At 50.0% G+C, this 22,037-nt stretch overlaps 1 protein-coding gene across 2 annotated transcripts in view; it reads right to left on the bottom strand.

Moving 5' to 3' along the window:
- The window catches only part of HRH1 (histamine receptor H1), an 89,852-nt gene extending 69,945 nt beyond the window's left edge, over positions 1 to 19,907 (bottom strand). Inside the window, exon 1 of one of the 2 annotated variants that reach the window (XM_082415747.1) lies at positions 19,669 to 19,907. The gene's annotated coding sequence lies outside the window, so the exon portion shown is untranslated. The remainder of the gene's footprint in view (positions 1 to 19,668) is intronic. The other variant, XM_082415749.1, reaches the window with a different exon arrangement.
- Between the last annotated feature and the right edge of the window lie 2,130 nt (positions 19,908 to 22,037).

Below are 22,037 nucleotides of genomic sequence, written 5' to 3'. Positions count from 1 at the left end.
GCCTCACTGCCTATTTCTAAGCCCTACAATCCTGGCATGGTTAGCCCATGCCTTTCTTCCTGAATGACAATCTTGGGGGAAGAGGAGATAGAGGAGAAACTGAGGATGGAACACAGCTCTTTACACCCCGAAGGATCCATGTTTGGACTGGATCCTGGTTCAGAGACATTGGTTTCCCCAGACTATTCCCAAAACACAAAAATCAGTATTTCCCAGAGTCCCAAAGAGCATGAATTCCTTAGGAAAGTCCTATATGTAATGTGAAAAAGGAGACTCCAAGATCAAATACATTTCAGAAACACTGAGTAAGCAAAGCCAAGCAGATTTTACTACAGGGCTTCGCAGAGCCTTTAAAGGTAAAATAAGATAATAATTTACATGTTTAAAATAAATTTTGATAACTAATACTTTAATAAATATTAAAAATATAATTTTACAGCTACCTTTTATTTGGTGTTTCCTAATGTGCAAGACATGTGCTGTGCATTATCTCATGAATCCCCATAAAACTTTATGTCATCAGTACTGTCATTATCCCCATTATCCCCATTCAGAGAGGCTGAATCAACCCAAGAAGTGAAGTTCACTGCCCAAGATCACACAGTAAATGGTGGAGCTGAGATTCAGTCAAGTTCTGTCCGGCCCAAAGTCTCCACCCTTCCCTGGGTATTGTGAATCCCTAAGAAGGGGATGCGATATACAGCATTTCCAAACGTCTTCAGCCATGGACCCTCCTTATACCTAGGGTTCCACAGAGCAACTCTGGGAAACACTGCTCTAGTTTGTTCCCAGAAGATTCACCAAAAGCAACAAAAGGACTTCTGAGGCTCTGCTTCTCCTCTTCCTCCACACTCCACAGCTGGGCCCCGGGTCCAAGTCCCTCAACAGGCCCTCTGTGTTCACTCCAGGGGCTGGTGTGAGAATTAGGAGGGGTTCCCAGGAGAGGCTGGGATTCCAGCCGACAGCTCCTAATCTGTCCAGATCTAAACAGCTGACATCACTGGCCACATATGACCCACAGAGGGTTCCAAATTTTATTCCCAGCCAGTTCTGAGTTGCTGCTTCAAACTTAGCTGCTGCTTGATTGCCAGCAAACTAGATAGGTTATGAACTCAGAATCATTGAGCCACTGCCCACTTAGCAAGGAAAAGGATGGGCCCTCTGAGGCCTAATGCAGTTGACCAAAGAAGGCCACTGGCTGAACCCAGGCCTTGTCTTTCACACTTGGGCCCTTATGTGGCCTCTGCACTCATGTCTCCAGACCCTTCTCACCACCTCCTCACTGCTGGCAGAGTGATCTTTCAACAGGCAACATTCAACTTGTCACTCCTTAGAACTCTTCTATGGCTCCCTAGTGCCCCCAGCAGAAGTCTAGATCACTGCGCCTGATTTTCAAGGTCTTTCGAAATGGGGGAGACTTTGCAGTCATTTTCCATTTCTCAAGAGAACACGTAGATGAACAAATGGGGGCCGTCAAGCAAGTGACACTCACAAGGTCTGGGTGCCCTGTCCTTGAAGATAAGCCATCTCATGGAAGGAGCCAAGTAGCACTTGCCGACTCTCTTGCCCAAATATCTTTTATCTGGAGACTGTTTTTATCAAGGAGCAGAGAAAAGATTTCCCTTAACTGAATAAGTAAGAAAGTTGTGTTTAGATGTCCCACTTGACCCTGCTTTAGATGAGGCAAGAGACCCCAGGGAGGTAATAAAAAGGGTTCAAAATCTTCCCTTTCAGAGCGGTCCCAGAGTTGGGGCAATCCTTCGAGTCCTCCCCTAAGGCCAATGGCACATGCCTATTCAGTGGTCCTGGATGGCCTGAGGAGCAAAAAGCCCACCTTACCAGCGGGCTGGAAGCAGACTGGGCGATGTCCGCATGCCTCTTGGCACCACGTGCACCTCAATCTGTCAGGTGCGTCCGTGTCACCTTGTTAAAATGCAGGTTCTGATTTTGCAGGTCTGAGTGAGGCCTGAGAGTCTGCATTTCCAACAATCTCCCAAGTGATGTCAGTGCTGCTGGTCCTAGGACAACCCCACAAAGAGCAAGGTTCCTCCCACAACCCTTGGTCCCATGGTGACCCTGAAACTATCACTCATTGCCATTAACATATTCCAGGTCTGGGGACTTCCCTGGCGGTCCAGTGGTTAAGACTCCACGCTTCGAGTGAAGGGGGCGTGGGTTCAATCCCTGGTCGGGGAACTAAGATCCCACAGGCTGTGCAGCACAAGCAAATTAAAAAACTAATTAAATTAAATTAAATTAAAATATTCCAGGTTAGACCAAGACAGGGAGGGAGGCGATCCCTGATGACCCTGCTTACCTCTCTAGGAGGGTCCATTTCCCCCCACCCCCTACCCTTAGGCTTTACTTTATGCCCTGGCAAAACCTAATCCCTTACGATTTCCTGCACACATCACACTATTGTGGATGCTACGTTGCTCGGCTCAGGCTGTACCTTCTGCCTGTAAAGCTCTTCTCACCTTACTTTGCTGAATTAAGACCTACTCATCTTTGAAAACCCTGCTGGCACATCCTCAGGCTGAGATCAGTGCCCCACCCCTCCACCCCTACCCCAGTTTCTGCACACACATAACCCTTGTGAACATCTAGACCATAACGCGTATCTTACTATATGGAGACTGCCTGAGTCTGGGTTTCCCTCCCCCCACAGGCTTTAAGTTCAAAAGCACGGATCATGCCTTGTCCCCTCTGTCTCCTCGGTGCCTAGCACACAGCTTGGCACACAGCAGGTGCACAATAAATGTTTGCCGAACTGATCCAAAGCTGGCAACATCGCTAAGGGAAGAGTTTAGTAGATTCTCTCCATCTCAAAGAAAAACAATTTAATTTTATAAACAAAATGTGTGTGTGTGTGTGTGTGTGTGTGTGTTTTCTGCTTCCTTCTTTGTTCCTGAGTTTAAAGAAAGGTGTGAAGTGATAATAATAGTAATGCAGTTTGCAGGTGCCTAACCTGGGTTAACCCATCGAATCCTGTGATGGGGGTCCTGCTATCAACCCCCTGGAACAGATAAGAAAACTGAGACTCACAGGGACCAGTGAGCTGTCAATAGCACCTAAGTGGCCGAGCACATGGGGATTCCAACATAGCTCTGTGTGACACCAAGCGAAGGGGCCCTTCTGCTGAGTTCCCAAAGCTGCTAAGCTTGAGGTCTGCATTTGAAATGGGGGAGGTGCAGGCCTGACAATGGTTACACGCTGCAGAGGAGAAGGTGGTGAGAGTAGAAGGACACTGGGATGGGGGACCAGGTCCTCAAACAGAGCTGTTCCTGCCTGCAAGGCAGTGAGCACCTCACTTGGACATCTATTTAGAGAAGCAGCCAGAAGTGCCATGGCTATGACCTGATGGAGACGGGGCGGGGAGGCTGTTTCAAAGGGAAAGACAGTGAATGCATCTCCTCTTGAAGAGGGACGGGCAGAGGGACAGGGATTCTAGAATGAGTCACATCCCACTCCAGCGGGCCCAAGCCTCGGGGGCCTGGGAGGTGGCCGCACGTGGCCCTACAGCTGGGACCCTGTATTCCACACTCTCTACAGGAACCAAGCCTCCAGGGGAGCCCAGCGGCCTCTGTCTCCATCACCGCCTCGATGCCCGTCCGCACTCTGTTCCTCTGAGCCATCACTGCTGTAACGAGGCAGCCGAGGTGGGCCAGAGGGTGAGCACGGGAAGGACGTCCCCTCCCCCACACCTCCTCTGGGCCTCTCCTATTCCCCCATCCCTTGGTTTCCATGGCAGCGTCTGGCAATGAGGTGTCTACTTCAAAATGCTGGCAGGGATGCCAGGCAGGAGCCACAGAGATACAGGCCTGGGGGTGAGGGGAGGGAGCTCTCATCTGTTGAGTGCCTACTCCGAGTGGGTCCTGTCCAAGACTTCACATCCATCGCCTCCCTTACTCCTCATCCCAGCTAGGCGAGGAACCTACTATTATCTCATTTTACAGATAAGGAGACTGAGACACAGAAGGGTAAAGGCCATGCCCAGGGTCATACAGCCAGTCAGTGGCAGAGCCAGGATTCAAACTCAGATTTCTGTGGTTCAAGCCCAGGCCTTTAATCACTTCCTGCCTCTTGGCCAAGGCTCAAGCTGTTCAGGCTGGAGCTCTGCCTCGTGCCGCAGGCCCTTGGGTGAATCCCTTCGCCTCTCTGAGACTCTGTAAAATGGGGTGGTGAGTCCCATTGCTCTGAGGGGCTGGGAGGACTGAAGCAAGTTGGGGGAAGCCCTGAGCTCCTGGCTGGGGTTCGGTAAAGGGGTCTGCTCCTCATCTCCAACTGGAGAGCCTCCCATCCCAGGATTCCTGGACAAGCAGAGCCACAGCTGCCCGGATCCACTGGGAGAAGTCGGCCCAGAAGCCCCCCTGGCGTGCCGCCCCCGACCCAGTGCTCCTGACAATAACAGCTCTGGTCCGCTGGACATCCACTTTGTGCCAGGAGCCCCACTAGGGCCCTGCACACTCCCAGTGACCCTGGGAGGGAGGCACGCTTACTATCCTCTTGTTATAGATCAGGAAACCCAGTGGTGGCACCCACACGGAGCACCCCAGGAGCAGAAAGGGGGTGGTACTTGCACCGACCTGGGTGACTGGAGGAAAGTGCCTCAGAGAGACACCCGCTACGTTCAGTTCTACCTTCAAAATGGACCTGCAAGCTGATCCCTTCCCTTCATGTCCAAGTTATACCCTGGCCTGACTACCTCGGCCCCTGCTCAAAGGACGGCAAGCCTCCCTCGGAGTCACTCGGCCACTGTTCCCCTTCGTGTTTCGTCCACACAGAGGGCTGGGCGATGCTTCTCATCACACAGTTGATCCTGTCATCGGAGGTCCCAAACCCTCCGGTGGCTCACAATGTCTTCCGAACAGAAGCCAGGTCCTCACGATGGCCGACAAGGGGACATCCGGCCCGTGACCTCTCTGACCCTATCCCCTACACTCACCCTTGTTCACTCTGCTGCAGCCACTGAGGCTTCCTCACTCTTTCTAGAACATTCCAAACCACCTGCAGCCCAGGACCTTGCTGTTCCCTCTGCCCAGAATGCTTCTCCCTCGACACAAACATGATTCAATTCCTCACGTGATGCAGAGGCCATGCCTCCCATCCAATGTAAACGATCCCTCCCCTTCTCCCACACTGCTCATCATCAACAACTGCTCAACAGTTTACATTCATTTGTCGACGTACTTCTTGCCTGGCTCCCACGAGAGTGAAAGCTCTAGGAAGGCAGGACTGTCCATCTTGTTCATCCCTGTCCCTCACCACCTACAAGAGTCCTTGACCCCCATTCATGGGTTATCTGTGGAGTGGCCTGGGGCAAAATTTTTGAGCAACCAGGTGCTGGCTACTGAACTAGTAAGATTCCCTCTAGAAAGGCTGAGTGTGAAACGCACAAAGCAGTAGCAGTTGCTAGGAATCAGGGGCAGAAATCAAAAGCCATGAGGCTGCAGAAGCCAGGAGCCACAGAAACCACGAGACAGCAGATGTCATGGGCCAGGAGATAGAAATAGGCTCCACCTGGGCAGGCATCTTTGCTTTCTTCTGCAGAAAATCCCAAGGGCCTGGAGGAGGGCCTGGTGCACACAGGTGCTCAATAAATGTTTGCTGAATAAATGAAAGGTGGAGCGGAGAAAAGAGAAGAGTTAGTTGGCATAAGCAGGAACAGGCAAAGTGGGGAAAGGAGTGGAGACGCCATGGACACGGCTGCAGGGAAGACAGGGTAACAGGCTCCAGTGGATCCGGACAAGCCTCCAGTCTCTGTGGGGCTTGGCAGTGTGATGGCGACACTGCTTTCCGTCTTTACTACATCCCCCTATATCCAGGCAATAAAGCCCCATTAACTGAGGCTAACTTGGACATGTCTCTAGTCCCTGCAACCCCAAACACCCTGCTAACAGGGAGGTCTCCCTGGAAGAGGCACCACGGAAGGGGGAACTTGGAACAGGCATCCCCAGACCCCTCTTCTTCCTTTCTTTTTTTTAAACAGCTTTACTGAGATATAATTTACATACCATGAGATTTACTTATTTTGCTATGAATATTTTATCACAATTAAAAAAACCTCAGAATAAAACTCTTGGGGACTTAGGGTTTGAGTGGGCAGAGGAGGCAGGAGGGTATGCTGGCAGCAAAGTCACGGTGATGAGGAAGCACGAGGTGTGCCTGGGGAAGGGCGAGGTGTCCCACATGGACGGGCAGATGGAGAGTACGGGGGTGGGGGGTGAAAGGCAGCCAGGGCCAGCCTGCCAAGAGCCTATGTATAAAACTCTGGCTCAGGGTCTGGATCGGCTGTGATGAGCCTCGGAAGGAGAACGGTCTGCCCAAAGCCAGTGGTGGTGCCCGCAGAGGTCAGCAGAGCTGGGTTCTAGAGCTGGCTCTGCTGTTACAGCAGGTGTGGCCCCGGGCAGGTCACCCTCCCTCTCCTGGCCCCTCGCTCCTCCCTCTGGCATCTCTCAAAGTCCCTTGCGGCTCTAATTTCCCCTAAACAAACGTGGTAAGGAGCACGGGGCTGGGAGCCAGACCTGGCTTAGAAGCCCGGGTCCTTCACTTTCTAGCTGCATGACCCTGGGTTCCTCATCCCTAGGACGGGGACAACAGTTCTGACCGCACACGGCTGCTTAGAGGGCCAAATGGGGCAACAAATAGAGAGGGCTTGGCACGAGGCCCTCACATGCTAGCGCCATCAGTACCACCGCCTCGTGTTAGCCGATGCTGATGAGATGATTGAGGGAAATCCTGTAAACCAGCAAGCACAGAAGCGGAGACCTGCTCCCAGCTGCAGTGTTTTCAAAGTTAACACTTAGTGCATGGATAGACACACAGCTTGGTGCCTGGGATGAAAGGGAGTAAAAGGCATTCGTTAGAAAAATGCTTAGTTTCCCTTAGTGACCAAGGACACAGAGAAAGCCCTGGGTGTTCAGAACTGGCACGGTGTCCTTGCTGTTATGGAGCCCAGCACCAATGGGGCAACCAGGCCCCGCATCAGCCTGAACGAACCTGGGGTGTCCATCCTGTAACTCACTCAAGCTTTCCCTTCAATCCACAGAGCCAAATGCTCACTTGATTTTTCTTCCCTGTTCACCTGTGTGTGTTTTTTCTGCTTGTAACAGAGAGAAAACAACAACATCTCTGGGTATCAGTGAGCATTCAACATTGGAAACCCAAGGCTTAGTTTTGTGACTTATTCCTACTATGTAGCCTGGAACTCAGGAAAAAGGGTACGGACAGGGTCTAACATCTAGAAACACCCCCTTTTTATATTTATAGGACGGACTGAATGGACAAATGCAACGTAAGCTACCAAGCGAAAAACTGGGTTACCTAACGCTGAGCAATTTCCAAAAACACTTCAGGCAATTAGCATCTCACCGTGAGGGGCTTCCTAGCACAGAAGAAAGGGATCCGAGTATCTCGGTTCAAACCCCAGCTCAGCTAAGCTAGCTGTGTGACCTTGGGCCAGCCACTGAGCCTCTCTGAGCCTCTGTCAGCACTGTGCTTCCCCATCTGAGAACATCACATCCCACTTTGTTATTCTTCCAGCATCTGTCTTCATCACCCTGCAAAGCTGTGTCTGCCTGTCCACTGTAGTGTCACCTGTGCACAGCAGGGACACGATCCCTACGAACTCTCCAAATACAGCTCTGCCTTCCCACTCCTCTGCTGCTGGCCCGGACGTTGCCTCTTTGGGTTTGGCAAAGATTTCGTTCAGCCCCAAGAACTTAAGTGAGGACTTTGTCTTCTGCAGGCCACTGGTCAAAGGCCAATGTCATTGTCTGACCCAGTAATGAACTGCAAGGCTGTTCTTGTTTCTGGCTTGATTTAAGAACTCCATAAAGGAAGCAGAGTCAGGTGAATGGTTCGATTAAGTGGAGAAGCTATAAATCATCTACTCCCAGAAGAACTGGAGTGACTTCTACTAGGATCCCGATATCAGAACACACAACACTACCTATGTCTGTACCCCTACGTGGCAGAGAAGAAGCAGGGGTGGACGAGGAAACGGCCTGTCTTTATGGGCAAGAAGAGTTTTAGAAAAGAGAGGGGGAAAACACCATACATTTCCATCTCTTGAGGAGTTTACAATCTGCTGATGGAAAGAGACAGGTAAAGCAGGTACTTATTTTACATTATGATGAGTGCATGGTGTTACAGAAGCACCTGGCCAGTCTGGGGGAGCAGGCAGAAATGAGAGAAGGGGATGGCGGCCCTATAGATCCCTTCCTTGCCTATGCCCACCCCTACTACATCTGCTTCCCCTACACAGAACACCTCTCCTGCCCCCTGCCCACCTTGCCCGCCTTAATTCCTTCCTGTTACCCTCCCTAATCACACGCTATGATGTGGCCTGACCAGGTCACCTGCTGGATGACCACAGGCCTTCCCACCTCTGCCCGGAATATCCTTCCTTCACATGTCTACCCCTCAAAACCCTATGTTTCAAAGCCCTGCTCACGCTCATTCATTCTTGCATTCAACAAGTATTTCTGAGGGCTTACCATGTCCCTGACACTGTGATGGGCACTACGGATATAATGGGGAAGCCGCAGCCCATGTCCTCAAGCTACTTAAAGCCGTGGGGAGACAGAGAGTCACAATAAGGAGTAATACGTGTGTGGTAGATGTGAGTCCAGAGAAGGGTCCTAGCCCAGCCCTGGTGGGGTGTGTTCAGGGAAGCCTTCCTGGAAGAGACTTCTGAGCCCTTACAAATGAGGTTAAAATGGAGAGGGGTGCCTATTAATGTACGTGAACCTATATAGTTATAATAATAGCTGACATTTATGGATGCTACTAGGAGCCAAGCATTGGGCTAAGCACTGCACACATATTAACTCCTTTTTAGTCCTTACAACCCTATGGGAGTGAGTACTGTTATCATTCCCATTGCCAGATGAGGAATCTGAGGCACAGAGAAGTTAAGAACTTGCTCCTGGTCACACAGCTACTAAGTGGCAGAGCTGGGGTTCAAACTCAGTGCAGCCCAGAGCCCAGGCTTCTGACCACTGCATTCTGTTGTCTCAGGCTGTCAGTGTTATTCTGACATTTCCTCTTTTCATTTAACCATGAACTTATCACAGACATCCTTCTAAATGGTGCAACCCAGGCCCCATTCTACTTAAAGGCTGCAGAGGGAGGATGTCACTGGAATTTGAGCAGGGAAGTGATTTGATCAGATTCTTCCCTGGGAAACAGGCAGGGGGCCACCTAGGGGCAGGGGAGCTCTCTTGGGGTCCTGGGGAGGGAGGACCTAAGCTTAGGACCTATCCTAAGCTCAGGCTGGGATAGGGAGGACGCTGAGGGGAGCTGGGCTCCGGGAACATGACCGGGCAGCAGGGTGCAGCACTGCACCTCTCAGGGGATTGCGGAAGTGGAAGAAGGGGTCCTGAGACCCCCCCCCCACCCCGCCGCCTTCTGCTTACAAGCCTCTTACAGACTCAGCATCTTTCCCTCTCACCCCACCCTAGCCCGGCGTGTCTGATTCTCCCTGAGCACACCCCAGCTGGCACTTCCAATTAAGAGTTATCGACCATCGGGGCTTCCCTGGTGGCGCAGTGGTTGAGAATCCACCTGCCATTGCAGGGGACACAGGTTCGAGCCCTGGTCCGGGAAGATCCCACATGCCATGGAGCAACTAAGCCCATGCACCACAACTACTGAGCCTGCGCTCTAGAGCCTGCGAGCCACAACTACTGAGCCCACGTGCCACAACTACTGAAGCCCGCGCACCAAGAGCCCATGCTCCACAACAAGAGAAGACACCGCAAGGAGAAGCCCGTGCACCACAATGAAGAGTAGCACCCGCTCACCGCAACTAGAGAAAGCCCGCACGCAGCAATGGAGACCCAAAGCAGCCAAAAATAAATAAATAAAATAAATAAATAAAATTTTTAAAAAAGAGTGAATGATCATCAATTTCAGTTCAGCTGACATGTGCAGATGTGGTATCTATGGAATTCTTAATTCACTGAATATTCTTTGCCCAGGAGGGTCACATCTATTCTATCCAAAGTGCAAAAAACAAAACAAAAACACCACAAGTTACCCAGAAGCACTGCTTTAACACCGTCCTCTAGTACCACCCCATCCAGCCCCACCACATTCAGCCACCTGTCAGTCCTACTGCACCTGCCCCAAACAGTCTTAAGTCTGTCCACTTCTCTCCAGGGCCACCACCGCTGGTCTGAGTGACCTTCCTCTCTCACCTGGATGACTGCAATAGCCTCGTTCTTGGTCTCCCAGCTCCACTCTAGCATAAGTTAGTCCACATCTCTAGCCTCAGTTTTCTTATCTCTAAAATGGGCACACTGACACTTCTCTCAAAGGGCTGTGAAGAGGACAGGGTGACATAATGAACCAAAAGCCCTGGCCGGGAGTGCCTTCTCAATAGATGACAGTTCCTTTCCTCCATCAGCTGGCTGGGAGGGATGAGAAAGGTGAGGGACTCTTCTGCTTTCATACTCTGCTGGTGCACATACGAAGCAGGCACCAGTGGCCTCTGCACCTCCCTGCCTCTCTTGACCTCACTCCCCCAGCTACAGGGCTTCTTGCCTGTTTCCTGCCTCTTGTTTCCTTCCATATAGTGGGAGCTCCTCTAGCTTCAGACCCTGGCCTCTCTCCCACTCCTCATTCACTCTCCGGGGCCTGTGCACGGTGCCACGTATTTATAATAGAGTTTGAGAGATGAAATAGGCAAGTCATACTCAGGCTCTTCTGGGCTGCTCTTAGGAGCCAGCCTGCCTGCTGCGAGCCTGCATCCTACTGGGCTCTCAGTCAGCCAACCGAGCCTAGGAGAAAGACCTAGGCTCTGCAGGGACCCAGCCCTGCCCGCCCCTGGGGCAGGTGGGAAACCCATCCGATTCTAGCCTTCAGCATTAGCCGGCCCACATGCTCCAATGCCACTCGGATCAGTAATAACGGTGACATTTTGTTCTCCGGCTACTTTGCTTTTTGTCTTAATACTCAGTTGGTCCAGAACTCAGGCCGGGCACAGGAGTGCTATTTACTGGCCCCTCCCGCCCCCCAACAGGACTGAGCAGTGGGAGAACACCCTGTCCTCTATCCCTACCTTGTTAATGGAGATTCTCAGGGCCTCCCTCATCAAGCCGGGTGCTGGGTGCTGTGAGAACCAATCAATAAATGACTGACAAATACTTACTGAGCTCCTGATACAACCGTGAAAATAACTCATCTTTGCTCAGTGTTACTTACTACTTTTGAGATGCCTAAAAAGCATTTTCAGGTACTCGAACGCTACGAAGTGCTGCTTTCTTCACCAACTTGGTGGTCTTTACTGCAATTTGCATGATCAGGGAATGCGCTTGTCTTTTAGGATCTAGCTGTGAACTCACTTCCTTCATCCAGTAAGTTTTCATTGCACACCTACTAGGTGCCAGGTGCTATTAACGAAGGCACTGCAGGTATAGCTGTCAACCAGGCAGATGACACCCCTACACTCCTGTACTGGTGATCTGGTAGCAGTGATGAAGAAAATCAACAGACAGGGACTGGATTGGGCAGGGGTCAAAACAGGGTAGTCGGGGAAGGGCTCTGCAAGGAGGGAACATCTGAGTCCTCAGTGATGGGAAGGTGCCAGACATTGCAAGACCTGGGAGAAGAGGCTCTCAATAATGCTGTGAGTGGTGGTACTATTATTACTATTAATATTAGGATTCCCCTTTTACAGATGTGGAAACTGAGGCCAGGGAGGTTAAAATGCTTCCTCCGAGGCCAAAAAGGTAACTATTTATGGCACCAGGTCAAAACTCTGAAACCCCAACTATTGCCACCAAACCCACTTGCCTGTAGGTTCTAGAACTTTTAAAAAGAATCTTAACCTCGGAGATCTTCAACAAAGTAGCATGCAGCACACCCTCAAGGAGCCTCCAGTTTAATTTGAGAGAACATCTTTACACAAAAACACTCATCACACAAGGTGGGTCACAAATTAATGTATAGGATTAATACAGTTTCAAAAATTTTAAATCCAGTGGGATTTACTTTGAAACCTGACAAAATGACCCCCAATTTCTTGGGGAAAAAGAAATCCATGTAAGATAGTTATTTATTCATCGGTTTGTTTAATAAACACTTCTGAGTTGCCAGGCTCTGCTGTCAATGCTTTTCAAATATTAATTCTTTCAAACCTCGTGACTCATTTAATACTCATAACAATCCTGTAAGTTAATACAGTCACTAACCCCACTTTCTAATCAAGGGAATCAAGGCAAAGACAGGGTGGATGGCCTGCCTGAGACACACTGCAAAGTGGTGGAGCCAAGATCCAAACCTACGTCGTCTGGCCCTGGAACCTTTGCTCTTTGCCGTAAACTGAATTCACAAGTATCATTTACACAATTGAATTGATATGTACAATTACAGTTTGTCTCTTTGTCTCTTTCTACCTGACATGAACTTGCTTTCAGAAGGTCTGACTTAAATGCAAAATTCATGGTTTCCCCCAAATTTTCTGTGGGGAGCCCTTGAGAGGCTCTTGGAAAACTTAGACCGTCATCCTCCAGGGAGGCGGAAACTAGCTCTATCAGGGGCCCATTAGGCTCCGCAGGGTGGACGTGCCATATGAACAGTTAGATGCTTCGGACAAAGGAAAGAAAACAGGCTTCCACTGGGGGCCAGCATCAACAGTCACACTGGCAGACACGCGGGATCACATGTGTGCGATGGCGATGGAACTGGGCTTCACTTGCACTGTGGGAGAGGGCCAGCGGGATGGATTTATTTAGTGATGATTCTCTCCAACAACAGAGAAAAGCCATCTAGTAAATAAATGAAGTTCTCCTAAAAGAATAAACCGAGTGAGAACTGCCTAGGAAGTTTGAAAGAAAGAAAAAAAAGAGAGAAATAGAAGGGGAAAGCAGATGCGTTTGGGAGCTGTTAACATTTATGCTCCGCAGAGAATCCCCTGAGCAGCATGGCACAGACCTTTATTATAATTACTTTATTATAATTACTCTCCTCCACCTGCGTGCCGCCCAGCCAGCGTCTGCCCTGGTCCTGCCATGACCCTGTCTGATGCTCGGCCGCCCAAATCAGCAGAAACTTCAACACCTGAACAGCCTGGAAGGAGACCCGTTGCTGAGGAGTGGGTGTCCAGGTTACAAACCCTGAAATAGAAAACCACATGAATGGTGCTCCCTGGAGTTGTACGGGGCTGCAGCTCTGCCTCTGAAGACGCAGAGCAACTGAGGATCTGATGCAGGTGGCAGAGGCGAGAAAACGAAGAGCGAGCCAGTAGATGGGATGGGGACAACTAGAGAAATATGTGAAAAGAGAACTGAGTGAGACCTTCACCTTACACCCAAACCCAGACAGGTTAGACATCGATAATTTACTGTGAAAGATGAAACTATTAAAACAATTCACAACTAGAAACCTTGTCTTCCTAGTCTGAATAATGGGGGTAAGAGTAGCTACCTCATGGCCTTGTTATGGAGATTAAGAGAGATGATCCAAATTAGCACAGGGCCTTGCATTTCAGTCAAAGAGGATTGAGGGATGAATCAGCTGAGAAACTTGCCCAAATCTAGCCACCCCGGGGGTCAGAGGGAAATGGCTGGAGGGGTGTGGCCCCAGGTCATAATCTGGGGATTTCAGGCAAACTGATATCACAGAGGGGGAAAGAGGACGTGTGCATGGATGGAGTCAAGTCCCTTCATCGCGGGCACCGGAGAGTAGTAATTCACAGCGTACACTGTCTGCAGACGCAGCAATTTTAGAAGCAGGAGGAGACAGGTACCAGACTTTCACCCTGGGCTGAACTTCCTTCATCTGGGATCCTTGGCTGGAAGAACCCTACCCAGAGCCCAAGGCGGGCTCTCCCCACAGCACTCAGGACAGCTGGGTTCACAGACTCTGCCCACTTCCCCCTGAGGCAGCCCGAGCATCTCCCTGTTGGAAAGTTCTGCATTGGACTGAGCTGAAACCAGCTGTCCTCCCCACCCTGCACTTACCCTCCACCCAGTGGGGGTCCTACTGGTCCATTCTACCAAACTCAACACGAACAACACCCAGCTTACATAATCTCTTCTAGAGAACCAAGGAAATGGGAACACAGCTCACCTTGTTTTATGAGGCCAGCATAACAGTGATACCAAAGTCTGACAAGTAACCACCAAAAAGGAAAATGGCCAGTGAATCTCACTGATGAACTCATGATGTTAAAGCCTTCAGCAAAAAGGTGATGAGAAATAGCCCAGCAAAAAAGATGCAACAGGACAACCCAAGTTGGGTTTATTCCAGAAATGCAAAAATCAATGTAGTTCACCATGTTAACAGATTGAAAAAGAAAAATCACGACCATCTGAGCAGAAGCAGGAAAAACATCTACTTCCATTTATGACTAAAAAGAAAAGAAACTCGGCAAACTGGGAATAGAAAGGAGCTTCTTTACTCTGGTAAAGATTATCTGCCAAGGAAATTCCCTGGCCGTCCAGTGGCTAGGGCTCGGCGCTTTCACTGCCGGGACCTGGATTCAATCCCTGGTCAGGGAACTAAGATCTCACAAGATTATCTGCCAAAACCCTAGATAAACATTATACCTAACTGTCAAATGTAGACAGCTCTTCCATGAGAGAGAGAGAGAGAGAGAGAGAAACCCCAAAGGGAAGAAAGGATTGGAAAGGAAGAAACAAAACTTATTTGCACCTCCTATAATTGTATACACAGTATCTCCAAAATAATCTACAAATACATTTTTTTTGAATTAGAGAGTTTAGCAAGATTTCTGGATACAAAATCAATGTGCAAAATGCAAAAACATTTCTCCAAAAAGCAACCAACATAGCATAATTTTAAAAAATATATATGTGTAGATAGATATAGATATACCATTTAAAATAGCATATAAAATATCAAATAACTAGGAATATATCTAACAAAAGATGTGCAAGACCACCAAGGGACATTAGGACACTGGATCTAAACTGTATCCTAAATAATGAAGAGAGATACCATGTTCATGGAAGTCTAAATACTGCACCCTCCACCCCCAAGGGGCAATAGAGAGCTCAGCAGGAACATCTGGCAGATCAGAGTAACCTGGGCTTATATTCTACCTCCTGTTGCTTCTAAAATGTGTGACTCTGTTGTGTTCGACCAAGCCCTCTGAACCCCAGTTTCCTCACCTGTAAAACATGGATAGCCATTCCTGTCTAGTTGTGAGGAGTCAATAGATAATAAAGCACTTTGTGGGGGGAGGAGAGGGATAAATTTGGAATTTGGAATTAACAGAAACACACTACTATATATAAAATAAATAAAGAACAAGGACTTAATAGGAAACTATATTCAATACCTGTTTTATATATATATATATATATGACTGAATCACTATGCTGTACACCTGAAACATTGTAAATCAACTATACTTAAAAAAAAAAAAAAGGAAAGAAAGCACTTTGCAGAGTGTTGTATAAAAACAGGGATTCTTATGACTAGCATTTTTGCCCCTTGTTGGTCTAAGGGTAGGGAAAAAGCTCTCTCTCCCAGATTAGGCCAGCTGTGTCTTTGCTTTTGCTCATCAACTTGTCATCTAAAGGTACTGTTGAGTGCTTATTCTGTATACAACATTTTTTCATTCAGTGCTCACAGCAACCTATAAGGCGAGTGCTATGTTAGCCCCATTTTACAGATGAGAAAGCTGAGGCTCAAACAAGCAACTCGTCATTCATATATTCATTCATTCATTAGATATTCATGAGCCCCTTCTATGTACCAAGAGCTGTGAATACCCTGGTGAGTAAGATGGACATGGTCCCTGCTCTTTTAGAACTGATAGTCAAGGTGGGAAGATAGACAAAAATCATACCACAACTAACAAGCTGGCAGAACTAAGATTCAAACTCAGGTCTGCTGGACATGAGAATCCATGCTTTTTAACCACTCCCCGAGGTGCCTTCCTCAACTTCCTCTGTTCCATCCTCTCTGTTGTGATGCAATGGTTTCTAACGTCCACTCTGCTGGCAGCAACAAGTTTCAGTGGGTCTTGCCATCCAAGGTGCTGCACAAATTGAGAGCTGTCAGCTTCAATCCTGGCCCATGTGACTCTCATGCATTATCACTGCACAATTACAGCAGGGAAGATGAACGCATAAAGAGGCGAGGCATCCTGTACCCGCCTCCCCCCAGCATCAGCAGCATTGTTCCCAATGAGTGTGCGCCTGAGTCCTCTGCCACCAATAACAGCAGAAGTGAGTCACTCATAAGTAAGATACAGGAGCTTTATTGTAATTACATCCCAAGATTCAGAAATGCTCAGCGTCACTGTGAAAGGGAGGGCAGCAGGTGACTGGGCTTGAATGATCCTCTGCCAGGTACGTCTTTCAGATAAAACGTCTTGGATCAGGAGCAATTACAGCTAATGCCCAGCCTGAATGCTAATGAGAATTACTTACAATTGCTTGTAATTCTTTGCCATTTATACTACCTGCTTTTTTCCTTTTCTTTTCCACCCTGGCATTAACCCTGAGAAACAGACGCTAGAAGATATGATTAATGGCCATTTTGCAGATGAGGAAATTGATGCTCAAGGTCACTCAGCTCACAGGGCCAGGGCTGGGGTTCTAATCCTGAACTTTTTTTGCTACACCATTCTGTCTTTAAGGGGGAAAAAACCCCAGAACTCTGGATATGTCTTCTCCACCAGGAAGGTGCACAAAATATCAATCTGAAAGGCAGCTGGGGTGGCGTGTTCTGCTGACGTGTTTGCCTTGGTGAGGACAGGGCAGACCTTATGAAATGAACTTCACACCTACCTTCTGCCCTCCCACAACCATAAAGAGGCCCACACTTGTCCCTGAGAAATGACCACCAAGAGGCCCACGCTTGTCCCTGAGAAATGACCACGAACCTGGGCAGAAAGATAAGAAGAATCCTTCTCGTGCCCCACAAGCCAGAAAACTGTCCCAAATCCATGCCCCTCAGAAACATGCCAGAGCATCAAGTTCAAGCTGCAGTGTGAAGGAGTGAGGTTTGCCGCAACAGTGGTAATCATGGTAATGCCCAGCATTTGCTGAGTACCTCATAGAGCACCAGAAGTTTTAAATAAGTTTGCACTGGGACTTGAGGTTTTAGGCTATTTAAAGCTTGAGCCTACACTAAGACTTCTTACATTACATCTAACACTAGACTACTCGCACTTTATAGACGAAAAAGCAAGAGTCTTAAGGAAGGCAGGCAGGCAGCTCGCAGGTGGCAGAGCCAGGTTACCAAGCTGGGCCTGTCTGACCTTAACAGTAACAACAGTGACAACTAACGTTTAAATAGCATTTTTATATACTGCCTCATAAAAGTGTATTGTATCTAGGTGCTTTATGTGCATGAACACAATTAGTTCTCTCACCAACCCAGTGAGGAATGTGCTAGGAATACTCCCATCCTAAAAATGGAACAGAGAGGTGTAGCATCCTGCTCAAGGCCACAGGGCCCATAAGTGACAGTGCTGGGACCTGAGCCAGCTCCAGAATCCACACTTTTGATCTCTTTGCCATGTCTCCTCTTTGTTATAGAAAGGCCACACCATTTCCACCAGGCACTCCTGGATAGTAAAAAGGAAAGCACAAACAGGAACATGGAATTCTGAGAGAGTCCGAGGAAAGGAAGTTCAGATACAAGTTCTTCCTACCTCGGACAGTCAGCCAAGGGGGGAGCACTCCCAGCCCAGCGCTGTCCAAACTCCTCTGGGCTGCAGGGGCTTGGAGGCAGCTCCCGCCTCCACCCAGCTCTGAAATCCTGTTCAGGCAGTGCTGAGCCATCTCCACCATCTATCCTGGAGGGATTCTCTCTGACACATGAAAATGGTATCAGGCTTCCCTACAGACTTTCCCTCCATCAGGGGAAATACCTCTTGAGACAGCAGGGTAGCCTCAGGCAGCCTCAGGCTTCCGTGTGAGGGTCCAACCAGCCCTGGGTCAGATTAGGGAATTTACGTGGGGCTGTCAGGGATTACTGTGAGTGATAACCACTCAGCAGCAGGCCTCCTACACGACACCTATCACAGAGAAAGGAGAGCGGTGCAGGGGCATCAGGGACCCTGTTGCCTGGCATCTCTCTCTTTTCACCTTTGCTGCTGCCAGTCACAAGCAGGAGGGACCTAAGGTCCCATCTACAGCCTGAGTGTCACTGACAATCTGGAAGGAGTCAAGGAAGACCTGTGTTCAAATCCCAACTCCTCCACGGACCAGGTGGGCAACCCCAGGCAAGCTATTTAACCTCTCTGAGCCTCAAAAGACAATCTGTTCAACGAGTCTAGTAATAATAGTGCCCACTTTGCAAGGCTGCTGTGAAAACTAAGTGGGATAATGCATAATGATACTCTGACGGGTCCATTCTCTCTCTCTCTCCCAGTCTCTGTTGGTCCCTGCCTGACTCCAAGATTAAAGCTAAGATTGGGGCATTCAAGACCTCCCTATCAGATCTCCAGCTCTGCTCTCCTTCATGCTCTGCAGACACACTCCATCTGTGCTCCCGCCACAGCGACTTAGCCCCCATCATGGAATGAGTGCCCCAAGTACCTTCCAGCCGGGGGACCTGGTTCACATAGTACTTACCCCCAGCACCATTCCTTCATCATCGGGTTCCCGGCCTGAGGTGGGAGCCCCCTGCCGGAGGACAGCGACCCTGCCTGGAGCATCTCTGCATTACCAGCTCCCAGGCGGAGCGGACACCTCAGAGAGATTAAGGGATTGGGGTGGGGTCTCTTTAGGGGGCGGGGGGCGGGGAGGGGAGAGTCACCCAGAGAAGGAAAGAGGTTTCCGTGAAGAACTGCTGCGCTCCAGCTCCTGACTTCCTTGGCTCCTTCCAGAAAAATCGAGAGTAACTTCTGAAATTTGGCTCTCACCTGAAAGGGCAGCCCAACGGGCTTCTGCCACCAGAATCCACTCCCTGAAAGTAAGGGCCACTCATCTTTCCAAAGGATCCTCCGTGAGGCACAATGAGGAGGTGGTGGTCCGCCCTGGGTTTGCAGCCATGCTGTAGGAGCGTGGGCAGTGGTCTCCACACTTCCCACACCAGACCCCTGGTGACGCTGAACCTGGGGCTTGCCCGCATGTGATTAAGTGGTTTGGGTCAGGCTGACTCGGGTTCAAAATCCTGGCTCTCTCCTTAACTCGGTGGTGCTCCTGGTCACAACTTTCCCTCTCTGAGCGTCTTTCCTTCTCTGTAAAATGGGTATAATAATGCCGGTTCATCAAGTTAAAGGGAGAACCGAAAGAGATCACGGATACCCACAGTGCCTGGCACATTCAACGCACTCAAGAGATGGGCTCGGACTGTGCGGAACATCAAACTCAGAGCCTAGGGCAGCTCTGGGAAAAAATGGAGACTCGCCCTCCCCTGTCGGAGCCGGAGGCAGATGCCTGGGGCGCGCACGGTGGTGAACCCAGGCAAAGCCACAGGTGTGTGCGCGTCGGGGCGGGGGCCAGAGCTGGGTATCAGACAGGGTGCCGCGGAGCCAGCCGCGCTCCGGGACCCTACCCGCGCCGCCCACGGTCGCCAAGGCCCCGGAGCGCGCCCACCCCACGCCGGCGGCTCCAGGAGCTCTGCGGCTCCGTGGGGATGCCCAGACCCAAGCCCGGCCACGCACAGCCTCGCCCCGCAGCTGCGGCCGCACTCCAGCCCCTGCCCGCGCCCTGCCCGCGCTCCGCTCCGACTCACCGGCGCCGGCTCCCGGGAAAGTTTGGCGGCGAGGCGGCCGCGGCAGCCAGGATACTCGGTGCTCGGCGACGGCGGCGGGGGCGCCGAGGGAGCGGACCCGGAGGCGGGGCGCGGTAGGAGGAGTCGCGCCGAGGGGCGCCAGCCCGGAAGGCGGGAGGGAGGCGGAGACCTGGGCCCCCGGGCCCGCAGTGCCCCCGCCTCCCGCTCTGTGCTCCTAGGCCGCCCCCTCTCCGCGCACGCTGGAAGGGGAGCGAGGGGGCGCCACAGGCTCGGACCCCTTCTCTCACACCTGCCCCAGGGTCAAAGCTGCTCCCGCAGAGCGCCCCGGCCTCCGGCTCTGCACGGTGCGGAGGTTCCTCGGGTCTGGAGGGAGAGGTTGAAAGCAGGGTCAGAACCCTGGCGAGAACGTCCTCCCCGCCACACACACACACCTGAGGGCAGACAGAAATAAATGAGTCAAACTAAAGAAGCAGAGAGAGAGAGAGAGAGTCACAGATGCGATGAACCACAGCCCGACTGACAAAGACATCTAGTGACACCCCACTTCTCCGTGTCCCTGCCAGAGAGGCCAAACTAGGAAAAGACAGACAAAGCCAGGCAAAGACTGGGATTGACAGATAGGGACCCTCCCCCTAGAGCTTCCACGGGGAACTAGAGAGACCCCCAAGGTCTAGAACCCCACACCGCTCCCCTGTTTCTCCCCAGCCGCTCAAATGAGCTCGTTTCAAAATTCAGTGTGTTCCAATTAGCATCCTGAAGCCTAAGGATGGGGGTGTGGTTCTTCTGCAGGTCTCCTCTGCCCCTGACTCTAGGAGCCTGAGAATTCTTACTGGCTGCCTTCATTTCCAGAGCTGGGGAAGAGAAGTAGATTTTCCCCTCTCTCCTCAGCGCCAGGAAAACTCCACTGGAACCGCTCAACTGTTATCTTATCTCAACACTCCAAAAGAGACACTCAAACTGAGTGGGAGAGGTGGGTGTTTGAGAAGGAGGGAGGGAATTCCCTGGCGGTCCAGCGGTTAGGACTCCCTGCTTTCACTGCAGGGGGCACGGGTTTGATCCCTGGTCTGGGAACTGAGATCCCACATGGCCCGCCTCGCGTCCAAAAAAAAAAACAAAACAAAACAAAAAGAAGAAGGAGGGAACTGGGAGGGGTGGCTGTGTGTGGGTTTGGGGATATTTCATTTCATGGGGGTATCTTAGCCTCTTCTGAGTAGAGGAAAATTCCACTCAGTGGTGGTGAAATGGTGTAGAGCCAGTTTGAGGCCCAGCTTCATGAGCTGTGTATGGTACATGAGTGATCTCTCTTTCCCGCCTCAGTGTCCACATCTGTAAAATGAGGGTTAATTAAAACAGCTGCCACTGTGCCATGCACTTTTCTAAATGCTGCAGGTGCTTACTCATTTAATCCTCACAACACCCTGAAAAGGCAGGAACTATTATTATCACTATTTTGCAGAGAAGAAAACTGGGGGTACAGAGAGGTTAAGTAACTTACTCAAGGTCACACAGGAGAACTGGGAATCCAACCTATGCAGCCTGGCTACAAGATCCAAAGTCGTAATTAATGTACTGTAATCTTCAACTTGATGGGGCTGCTGGTAAGTTCCATGAGGTCATTTATGTAAAGGACTTAGCAAGTGCTCCATAAATGGTAGCTGACAGACCACTAAGCCTGTCTACAAGGTGGGGATTAAAGGGCTGATGGTAATGCCCAGAAACAGGAGACTTTGGATTCTGGGTAACTGACAGACCATGTTACTATCTTGGGCCCCAGCTCTGACTTTTCATGAATCTGAGAGGCAAAGGATTCCCCATTTGTTCCTCTGACCAGCCCCCTGTGCATGAGCATAACCCCACAACCAGGACTCACCCTGAATCCACAGTAAGCCCCCTCCCATTCCCTGGCGCGTCTCCAGGGCCCCCATATTTTACACTTTACCAGACTGATACACCCTTTGGAACTGAGTTAGCACTTGTGGTAGCAACTGTTATAAGCTTTTTAAATTTCTTAAAATTTTTAAAATTTTATTTATTTTTTTATACAGCAGGTTATTAGTTATCCATTTTATACATATTAGTGTATATATGTCAATCCCAATCTCCCAATTCATCACATACACACACCCCCTCCCCCCCCCCCGCCGCTTTCCCCCCTTGGTGACCATACGTTTGTTCTCTATTTCTCAATTTCTGCTCTGCAAACCAGTTCATCTGTACGATTTTTCTAGGTTCCACATATATGCGTTAATATACGATATTTGTTTTTCTCTTTCTGACTTATTTCACTTTGCATGACAGTCTCTAGATTCATCCACGTCTCAACAAATGACCCAATTTCGTTCCTTTTTATGGTTGAGTAATATTCCATT

Source organism: Balaenoptera physalus (assembly GCF_965194825.1).
Source record: "Balaenoptera physalus genome assembly, chromosome: 11".
NCBI lineage: Eukaryota > Metazoa > Chordata > Mammalia > Artiodactyla > Balaenopteridae > Balaenoptera > Balaenoptera physalus.
This window is presented reverse-complemented; position numbering and strand designations above follow the sequence as displayed.